Raw genomic sequence first — 10,668 nt, forward strand, 5'->3', positions numbered from 1 at the left:
GAATTGTTGAGATTTAAGAATATAATAATTTCCAATGCACAAATTCCCTCTATTGAGTATAAATGGTGTCTTGAGGGCACATAACAGCACTGAACTGGGCCTGGCAGAAACAGTTTTATTGTATCCTATCGTGCAGAAACAATCACTTTAGTACAAATGGCCACATGACATTTTTCAGCCTGATCAAGTTTAGTCTTATGATTATAAATCACTTTGTATTTGTGAGGTATATCCAAATGTCTGAGGTTAATGCTATCTTGAACCTTTTCTTTTATAAAGTTCTTTTTGTTTTGCTCTAGCAATGAACACTTTTGTCCCCATGTAAAATTTTATAGCCGTGCTTTCAGTCCAAGCACTTTTCACAATTCTTTTCTAAGCCTCATTCCATTCTCCAAATGGTTCTGCTGCAGTGCTTAACAGCACTTCAAAGAGATCCACTGGAACTGCTGCTTCCTATTTTGTTTTTCTAAATCTTTCATGGACCTAATGTGTTTCCAATGTATTGTTATCAACAGATTGTCACTAAGGATTTGTTAGTGACAAATCTTTTTGGTGCTTCTATTTTTCATGTGGCCACCTATACAGTTAAAATGCATGTGCAGTTGAACCTTGGACTTCAGCTTGGTGAACTGCTCACAATTTAGTTAGCAATAATAGTATCTTCATATATCACTTCTTTTTGTTCTTAAAGCAGCAACTAAGCACCTGGGGAAATAGCGCATTGTGCAGAATTCCACAAATTTCAAAAACAGCACAACTGAGAGACTGAGAGGAGGGGTGAATTGTGCTGGGGCAGGGTCACAGAAATGCATATATACTGCTGCAGGGATTAGCAGAAAGCCCTGTGAAAGGAGCCAGGTTTTGCTGTGTAGACATATCAGCTCAGCTGGAACTAATTTAGGAAACCCTCATCACTACACAGTGTGATTTTAAGTCTGAAATATCTCAGGGTCTTGTGAACATAAGAATTCTCTCTTATTAAAATAACTATTGATCTTTCAGATTGCAGAGAAGACTTCTGGTACCTACAGCCACCACACCAGGAACTGGAAAAATGCAGGGTGCTGAGCTGCAATAATAAGCCCAGTCAGACCTTGATGATTGCTAATGAACTCTTATGGCTTCTCGCTGACTGTGAGGCGCCATGCAGTTTTCTTGCTATCCTTTCAGGTCCAGGGGTTCAGTGTTGGGTAGCTACTGGCACAAGTCCACAGGCCTTATTAACGCCACAGCCCCTGCTCTGCATGGCATAGGCACACACTGCTTCTGGGCCCATGTTGGCTCTGGAAGCAGTACTACATTTGTACTTGCTCTATACCTAGTTTCACAAGCTCCCCAGCACAGCTGATGCTCAGGACCCACCTCTCAAGGTTTGATTTGTGGTGAGGGAACAGCACTCCAGAAAATTGTACTTGAATCTGTAAAACTGAAGGAAGTTATATAAGCAGATTTTAAAAAGCACACACATCGAAACTAGAATACCTAGATAAGTTTGTATCTAACTATGAGATTCAACTAAAGAATAAAATACCTGGAGCTTGTCAAAGCAGTGGATTAATCTTTTTTTGGTTTGCCTTTTGATATGGTCCAGTGTCCAATAGTGAAATACACCACTAGACTACTAATAGACTTCACTACTCATACATGTACCCTATGAAATACAATATTCATGGCTAGGATGCAAAATGTTGTGAGTAATAGATTAGATCAACAATGGAAATCAAAGAGCAGATTTAAGTATCTCCTCTTCAATTTAAGAATTATTGAATAAATTCCTAACTGCCACTGTCACTATTCAAAGCTATATTATAAAACTGAGTGAAAATTTGCACTTTGGTGGAGAAGGGTGGTGTAAATAATATTATTATTTGAGTCAAAGAAATAATATACATGCTGAAAAACCACTCATGTGGTGTGGCATTTCACGACACGGACTCAAGTTGATGCAGAGACTCAAATCATCGTTTACTACTACCAAGCCCTTTTTATCCCCTTGTTTGGTACTTTCCAAACCTGCACATATGTTCAATCTCATTGGCCACTGTAAAACTCTCCAGGTAAATAGTCCAATCACAATGTTGCAGACCCTCTCACAAACTCCACATCCTCTGGCCTCCAACTGAGATTCCCCACAACTACATCCTGGCCCAACCTCCCAAGGCTTGCTTGTTTACTTGTTTACCTTCCCTGTCCTTCAAGGTTCCAACTCATAGCCCCAGTGCTTGTCAAAGCACTAAGGCCTCAGAGCTCATTTCTGAACTCTTTTTCACACAAATCTTATTGCCTTCACTCCCCAGAATGTGGCACTCCTTCCCCTTGACAGATAATACCCAGCAAAAATCAGAGAGCATTAAAATACTTACACAAACAATAATGTAGCTAGTCAGAATAAACAGAACCAACCAAGCAAACAAAAAACCTCCAACTGGTGACCTAACCTCCCCCCACACACTGCTTTTTTTCACTACCTGGGGAATGCACACAATATCTGCCCTAACATATCCAGTCCTTTTGAGACTGTGCAAGGACACCTGTGTATTTACCACTGTTCATCCCTCACTGATTGCTTCACTTTCCACATGAATAACAATATCACTATTATTTACTGAGTCGTCTTTAGAACACTGTTAACAGTTTGCAAGACTGAATTCCACACTATAACTTACAGGATCACTTTAGAAGTGCATTCTTAGTATGCTAAATAAAGTGAATAGACACACAGGATGGCATAATACTGAATTGCTCTCAAGAATGTATTTTACCAATATTTGCAGTAGAACACTAAACTTACTAGATTGGGCTAGTAATGAAAATGGTGTCATTTTCAGTTTTATGGATAGAAACTTACACCTACAGTGACTGATAAAAGCACGTGAGAGGTAGGGCTGGAACAGAGAACAGAATGGAGTGGCCTGTCCAAAAATTCTATGTATTTCCAGATGAGCAAAAGAAGCAAATAAGCAAAATAAATAGCAAAAGAATGAGGATAACAGGAGAGAACACCTTGAGGTCTTCTGTGTGTTGTAAAATTTCTATACAGTGTGAGCCATCTGACAGTTACAAAGCACACTCTGGCTCACTACAGACTGAACTGCTTTACATTACTGAATAGAAAAACGGTTATAATTAAACAAAGTCTAATTTTACAGAATGTCTAGAAAAGTTAAATCCTGAAGAAGTTTGGGACTTTAGGAACAAAGAGAGGGTACTGAGAATCTGGGGAGTGACACCATATTTTTCATTAACTAGTCAAAAAACAAACTGTGGAATGACATAAACTTTTCCTATTCTTGCTGTAACCTTGAAAAAACCTGAGCAGAAGCACTGTTTGCTAAGACTTAAAACTAGCAAGTAGCAAATTCACAACCAACATGAAAAGGTGAGTGTGAGCCATGAGACACCTTGTCGCTGGCTACTGTGAATACTAATAGTCTCCTGAGGTTCAACAGGAGAAATCCAGATGAGAGAAATCCATTGAAGATTACTGAATATGCAACAGTCATCCCTGCCTCAGGATGTTCCTGAATGGCAAATGGCTGAAAGCTGGGAGAATACTCAAGGGAAATGTAATGTACAGTTGCTATGGTTCACATAGGCTTCTCTAGGCACCCTCTTTGGCTGTCTCAGATGGGACACTTAACTACAGGGCACTGATCTCTTAATGTTTGATCTGATCCAGTGTTCAAGGAAATTCTTTCAGTTAGACAGAACATGCAATCATTTTAAAATGATTTTTTGGTGAGGTGGCAAGTTCATAGTAGTTTTTTTTTAATAAACAGTTTTCTTGTGAACTTAATTACCTTTCAAAACTCAAAGCTGATAAATGATACACTGGCCACTTGTCTCATGGCAAATACCTGCACCAGAGAGGCTGTCAGTAAGCTTTCTCTTTTGCATCCCATACTGCATTACTATTTATCCTACAGACACTACCAAATTTCCAGGTTATCACATTCCCAGCTTCTCTTACAACCACACTACTCTTTTCAACCTGCTCTTGAGATTAGTCCCACATGCTGCAGCACCTTCCACAGTGATATCAGCCCATGAGCTTCACCAGCCAACCCAAACATGTGGGATGATGTTAGCATTCAGTGACAGCAGTGCAGTCTGCAGTAGAGTAGTGCAGTGAGGTACTCATTCCCTACCTTTATCCTTCCTATTCTTTCCTTTTCCTCTCTCAAAAATATACATCAGTATATTCAGCTATTTCAAATAAAGACTACGGAAGCGTACTATGATGAGGAATATAGCAAAAGCTCCTTACCCACCAATATCCCTCTAGTTTCTCTTTCCAGGTCTCTTCGCATATCAGAAAGTGTAACTGTGGAAAACCAAAATTATGTCTGAATTACAGAAAATACAATCCATGAATAGAAGTCTAAAAGTCATGAGCATGCTGTGCTCTGTCTGTGGTTCCCTCCTGATATCCTCATTTTAATTTCCCCCCCTCTCTCTTCCTCTGCAACCCCAGTGCACTGCTCCTTTTCCTCCCCCACCTTCCACCACCCTTTTCTAGAAAGGTATTATTTTTCTTCTTTTTGCTTCTTTTTCCTGGTTTGTTTGTTTGTTTTACAGAGTCTGAATTTATCTTTCTCTGAAATCCAGTAGAGAAGGTGACAGCAATACAGCATTACTCCCCCACTCCTGTGTGGGCAGGGACAGAGGGGTTTGTGGGCTGTTTCTACACCACTTTATGAAAAGAGTAAAGATAAAAACTATTACAACCACCACCACCTTTGATTCTATCTATATTACCACAGCTCCCATCCTTATCACCATCACCAGAGCCAACACTCCTAGGCTGTTACTTGTCCTCATCCACGAGTTTGAATTGAGTTCTATGGACCTTAAGTCTGTCTTTCAAGCCTTCTCTACATCATAAAAAACATATTTTTCTTACCATCCCTGGACCTGTTATCTCAAGTACCTGCTGTGCTTGGAGTGTGGAGGACATTAAATGTTTTTGTGAGGCAGTACATGCAAGCTGTGTGTGCCTCAGAACACAGCCTGATGCTCTTGCTGCAGCTCACCCCTATGTCTGATCCACCGAAAGGAACCTCATAGACTCAGGGAAAAGCTGAAAGATCTGTTAATGTTATAAAAGACAACACTGTGCCCAGCTACAACTTCTGCAGAGATATTTATGGTTAGCCAGCGCAACAACACCTCTGCCCCAGCATGTTCTCTGTAGACCAATAAGTCCTAAATACATGGATTTATTCCTGCTGTTAGGAAAAGAAAAAAAAAAGGGGGGGGAAAACCAACCAACCAAAAAAAAAAAAAAGCAGATATAGAATCATAGAATAGTTAGGGTTGGAAAGGAACTTAAGATCATCTAGTTCCAACCCCCCTGTCATGGGCAGGGACACCTCACACTAAACCATATCACCCAAGGCTTCGTCCAACCTGGTCTTGAGCACTGGCAGGGATGGAGCATTCACAACCTCTGCTGTTTAAATTTTAACCCGTTACCCCTTGTCCTATCACTACAGTCCCTAATGAAGAGTCCCTCACCAGCATCCCTGTAGGCCCCCTGCAGATATTGGAAGGCTGCTATGAGGTCTCCATGCAGCCTTCTCTTCTCCAGGCTGAACAGCCCCAACTTTCTCAGCCTGTCTTCATATGGGAGGTGCTCCAGTCCCCTGATCATCCTCGTGGCCTCCTCTGGACTTGTTCCAACAGTTCCATGTCCTTTTTATGTTGAGGACACCAGAACTGCACACAATACTCCAAGTGAGGTCTCACGAGAGCAGAGTAGAGGGGCAGGATCACCTCCTTTGACCTGCTGGTCACGCTTCTTTTGATGCAGCCCAGGATACAGTTGGCTTTCTGGGCTGTAAGCGCACACTGAAGCTGGCTCATGCCCATTTTCCCATTGACTAACACCCTGAAGTCCACTCTTGTGATGCCTTGTTAACTCATAGGCAACTTTTTCACATTTACTATTGTTCACCTCATTCTGTACAGGCCGATAAAGCCCGGTAGACTTGCTCTTATCAATGCTTTATATACTACTATGGATCTGTGCCCTACAGTGGGGAAAAAAGAATAGTAAAAGTTTTCCTAACAAAGAACACAATTTCTCAGACAACTAACTATGGAATACTTCCATTTCCACTTAACAAACTCTTCTAGTTTGCCACCCTTGATATTTGAAGTAACAGAAAACTTTGGGTTTTCGCTTGTTTCTTTCACCAAACCGAGAAACTACAGAACACAGAGCAACAGCTTTACCAAACAGCAGTAACAGGAAGGCAAGACAGTGAATGATTGCCACCAAGTGGGAAAATAGAAAACTGCAGAGTGTGCCTCAAATGTTTATCGTTGTTCTGTTTTTTTAATATGCAACCCTGATAGGGAAAATATGCCGGTCAACTCTCACGGCAGCACCCTAACAATCAGATGCAAGTATTCAATCTTTGCTTAATTATTTTGCTAAGTAGAATTCATGTTATTATTATCTTTCGTTGGAAATTTAGTAGAGATATTTTATTTTCAAACAATTATAAAGTCATCTGGTGAGCACAGTTAAAGCCCATGCATGTCCCTCTTGCATTTAAAGAACATTATCCCATGAAAACTTTTTTGTTCGCCTAAAAGCATATTCCAGCTTCACAAAAATTAGCAGGAAGAGAATAATGGCATTCTCTGTGGGAGAAAAGACAGATTACTTGCTCTTTTTCTATTTGCATAGTGTGGCACTCATCATACAAAACTATCTGCAATATAAAATAGTGGAGACCATTTCTCAATGCACCCAAAGTTGTTATAAAGTAGTCACTCTTGAATATGCTCGTCCATTTTTTAAAGGTAGATTCTGGTTTATATAGAGAACGTGCTGTTTCTAGTCCTGTTAGCATTTTCTGTGATACTGGGTACCAGTTCATCTTTTAGGATTGCTATGCTCACAGATACAGTTGCTCTCTCTATTTTTCAGCTTACAGGTATTTGCACGTGTTTGGTCAAAAGCATAATTAATGAAAGTTGGTACTCTGTGACAATCAGAGACATCCTAAAGCAGCCAAGAATAACACTTGGATATATCACCTTGTATTCCTCATGTTTGAGAGGCAGGAGAGCCTGGGTTTTAGTCTATACTCCAAATCACGCAAAAGCAGATTTTTGAACCTGAGTTTTCCATAACCCAATAAGCCCTCTAGCACTGCTTCCAAAACTTTTTGTTAGCTTTGAGCACTTTGAGTATTGTAAACTTTGAGCATTGTAAACTCCAGTCAAGAATTCACAGATATATACCCAACTCCCTCTTTTCCTTCCCCCAAGTGCTTGGCACCTACTTTTCTCTGAAACCACAGCTTTCTTGTTAATGTTCCCCATGAGCTACTGCTGGTCATTGCCTGCTCACCTTCGGTATTTCTGTGAGTCTTGTTCTTAGTTGTTTACCTATCAACATTTTGTGGTAAAAACTCCTTAAACAAATTAGAACTCAAGATTCCAGTGAACAGCAGGGAGGCAGGAAATCAAATCTCATAAACCTGGATTTAGATCCAGTGATTCAAAGAACTATAGGTTCCTAAGTGTTACTTTTTGACTGTGGGCATGGATCTTTCTCCATAACTAAGCAAAGTACTTTTACAGAAGTAGATGTGCTTGTGCCACCATCTGAGAGATGGCAATGGAATGAATTGTTCTTCCTGAACAATTGGCATCACCAGATTAAAGAACAAACTGAACTGCCGTTATTGATGGCAATATGAAAATTTAGAAGAATCAGAAAGAAAACAAACAAATCCTGATATATTTCATTTTAATCATATTTTCATTTTTGAGGCAGTACAGTTAATTATATGTGGGTATAAGTTGTCTATTTTGACTTCTGACAGTACGAACTAACTACAGGAGATAGGAATGTTGGTTGTGTATGGCCATAAGTACAAGATGAATAAAAGTATAACCAAACAACTGCACAGCTGCTGTAAGCACTTTCATAAGTAATGAAAAGTCCCTAAATCTGGTTGTCATGGTTGTATGCATTTTTTTACTCTGCAATACGAAAACCTGAAGGTATTCCTTGGATCAGTCTGGTTCTTGAGAGTTTGCCTGCAAATTTTCCACAGGACTTTGATCTGCTAATCCAAAATCCTTAGAGCAATTAAGCACTTAATAATAGGTGATCAAGTAATTACTAGTGTGTTACGGAAAAAAAAAAATATTAAGCAATCCAGTAATATCTATGGATTGTTACCTGGAATCCTTCAATTTCACTATTTTCATCAATTTTCACTGAGGATATAAGGGATCATTCACAGGTCTATCAATTTCTGACAGGCACTGAAATAACCTTGACAATGCCTTGTCAATGAAAGTGCCTGGAGCATACAAATCTTTGCAGAGGAACCTAAAATGTACAATTAGGTATCCACAGTCTATTCTGTAGCTCACATGTATTGCCAAACCCTGTAAAATAACTCATTTTTTATAGGGTACTATTTATAATGCATGCAGAGTGGTAAAGTCAGAATAACAGCACTGGGGAATGGTGTTTAAAGACTATCTGAGGAAAACACTCCTACAGACTTGAGTTTTAAATGTGCACTTTTTCAGAGACCAGTGAGAATTTCTGACTTTTCAGTTACTAGAGAAATTAAAAAGTATTACCAAATACGTTGAGGAAAAATATTTTGCTATTTTGCTGTTCTTACCAGGTTGTAAGAGCTGTTAGCCTCCAACTGGGGTTAAAATTGCACTTGGTTTAGAAAAATTATAAAAATCCAAGTACCAAATCCCATCCTTCCACATTCAAAAGTCTGTACTTCTGAAGAAATATTCTCTCCACCATTTCCCAATTGGCAATGGCCAAAGGCCAAGCCTAACCCATACCAAATTAGCTTAAAAAGACACAAGTGTGCTCAGACAAAAAGACCTAACACGTGACTGTTTTATGTGATGTTCTATTAATTAGCCATAGCCCAGTAAACCTCAGTTTTAATTTCATAAGCCTCAGAATTCATTTCACTTTGTTGAACTCTCCTCCCCCTAAGCAATTAATTATTTAACTGTGACTAATGAAAAAAGAAGTCAAATTGCATATTGGTTTTATCAGCAGTAATGGATAATTAACTAATCATTGGTTCTATTTAAGTTGGTTGAGTATTGTTATTCCGAAAAACTAATCAGTGGAGAGTTAGCTTTAATTTTCAGATTTATACATACCTGAACATACTCACGTACATGTCAGAGACCACATTTCTTTTAATGATAAAAACTCCTTGCAAATGATTCATATTTTTGTATTTTACTCACTTTCAATCATTTAAAGAGGCTTATGGCAGTTAAATTAAACAAACTAAAAAATATGTAATAGAGAAACTCACAATAACTGTAGCTAATGCTACACAAGTTTACAGTAAAAACAGCAGCTCGTTACACTATATTTAAGACTACAAAGTAGTATCAACACAATGGAGAAAAAAAGCTAAAATTTGTCATGTTTTGTTGAACTATACACAGTATAGATCTTACAGTATTTTTCCTTCTAAACTGTCCATCCACCAAATATGTTTAAAATGTCATAGACTAGATCCTATTACCATGGTCAAAAATAGTGGGACACAGTATGAAAAGTATTTTATTTTAACAAACACATTTTATTACAAGTATTTTGACCCATATTCCCCATGACAATATTCAGCAACACATCAACTCTCACTGCAAGGCAAGCAGTGTCATGCGTATATTCAACATTAAACGTACAGCAAGACTCCCCATTGTACCATATACACCACCATACCATAACAGTCTTTTATTTTTCATTTTTCAAGAAACTGATTGAACTCTGAACTAAGCCCTGCTCTTGCACAGAGGCTGGAGTCTAACTCATCCTTTTACAACCCAGCCATTTCTGTGCCTCCAGGAACTCAGTGGGAGCTGCTGACCCCACAGAGCTGATGAGTGGTATTTTGCTTCATGCAACACAGCAGTTCATACCTCCTACTGACTTAGGAATTGTACTACTACTTTCTTCCACGCTTGAATGTAGTTGTAATCTGCGCTGCACTCCCAAAGCAACTACTTCAGCTGTATGTATAAAATGATACTAAACCATTGAGCTAAATATAAACCTTGCTCAGAAAAGCAGTTCTCTTTTTCTCATTATGGAGATGATCATGCTGGTCTGTATTTTGTAGTGTGATTTTCAAAGATTTGCACAGTCTGCCTTAGAATTAGTGGATTTTTCTAAGATCATTTACCAGCCTGTAAAATATATGGATAAAAAAGACATACATTCCTCTGTTGCCTTTAGTACTGTGGAGCAACACAATAATTTTGTGAAAGTACTGTAATGTCTGTAGGGTTTAGTTAAAAATGCTTAGAAACAAAACAGAATTCTTCCCTTCTCCAGAATTTTTATATTTTTTTTCCTTTTGTATTTCCAAAAGGCCTCTTACACTAATGAATTTCAAAGGCATTCAATTATGCAGCCTTATTTTAACTCTGCAAATGTCCTCACAACTTCCCATTACTGGCAGATACAAACAATTCATGTTAGAGAAAACTAATTATGAAATGCCAGCATTCACCAAACTCTAACGCCAATGGTAGTTTTCAAATAGTCAACAACTACTTTTCAACACTGTCAGTGCATTCCCTTCTGGGTTTTTGTGGAAAAGCAACAGAAGCTTCTCTTACACACGTCTCAAGTCCCAG

The sequence above is a fragment of the Melopsittacus undulatus genome, chromosome 7 (assembly GCF_012275295.1).
Source record: "Melopsittacus undulatus isolate bMelUnd1 chromosome 7, bMelUnd1.mat.Z, whole genome shotgun sequence".
Taxonomy (NCBI): domain Eukaryota; kingdom Metazoa; phylum Chordata; class Aves; order Psittaciformes; family Psittaculidae; genus Melopsittacus; species Melopsittacus undulatus.